Below are 967 nucleotides of genomic sequence, written 5' to 3'. Positions count from 1 at the left end.
CCGCGACCGTCCCCCACCCTATCAAACCCTGCCAGAGCCGCCGCTCAGCGCCCAGCACCCCTCCCCGCCTTCCTCCTCCGCCACCATCATCATTACCTCCCCCGCCGCACCTCTCACACTAACCCTACCCACCGCAGCTGAACCTCCACCGCCCCGCCGCCATTGGCCGGGTCCCGCGCGTGCCCCGCCCACCTCGGCGGCCGGGTCTTAGAGCGGCTGGGGAGCCTGATTGGTAGAACTGCCTGCCCATCAAAGGGGCTCCACCTTCCCCTTGCTTGGGAGGTGGTTTTTCTCCAAGCCGGAATGCGACGCACAGGCAACCTTTTTGTAAAAAAAAAAAAAGGAACCGACTAAGGACGATCCCGCCCGTTCTTCTGATTGGCTTCGAGAAGGAAGCGATAGGCGGGAGGAATAGGGAGTGTTTATAGTGAACTGGAAGGTGATTGTAGAAGGTGGCTGTCCGTCAAAGGCGCCGCCGGTGCCGGGCTGGGTTTCTGGACCCTAAGGGTGATTGCAGACCTGGAGACTGGCTTCGCTGCAGCTGTGGGCAGTGCGGCTGCCTCTGGGTTTCTGTCGTGTTCTCATCTCCGCGAGGACCTGGGCGCGCCCTCTCCTCAGCCACTGGCAACTAGGGTTTTTGCGCATACAGTCTTTATTTTACCAATTCCTCCTGGGATCTTACCTGACAACCTGAAGTAATGACCCTGTCAGCCACCCCCCCTCAACCCGCTCCCCGCCCAACATTGAGTCAACTGGTCTTCAAGGGGATTGATCAGCTGAGCTAGACACAAAATGTGTACAGTACAATTTGTTCTTGTTCGGAGACTTCACATTTCTTTGAATCTTGGTTTCTCCTCTTCGCTGTCGGACTCTTTTGCCCCCAGTGAGAACTGTAGATGGATTTGGGAACAGCTAGCGTCCAAAAGGGTGGTCAAAGGCAAAAGGAGGAGGCAGAGTGAGGGCAGGA

Source organism: Rhinopithecus bieti, unplaced genomic scaffold, assembly GCF_001698545.2.
Source record: "Rhinopithecus bieti isolate Rb0 unplaced genomic scaffold, ASM169854v2 scaffold_21419, whole genome shotgun sequence".
NCBI lineage: Eukaryota > Metazoa > Chordata > Mammalia > Primates > Cercopithecidae > Rhinopithecus > Rhinopithecus bieti.
This window is presented reverse-complemented; position numbering follows the sequence as displayed.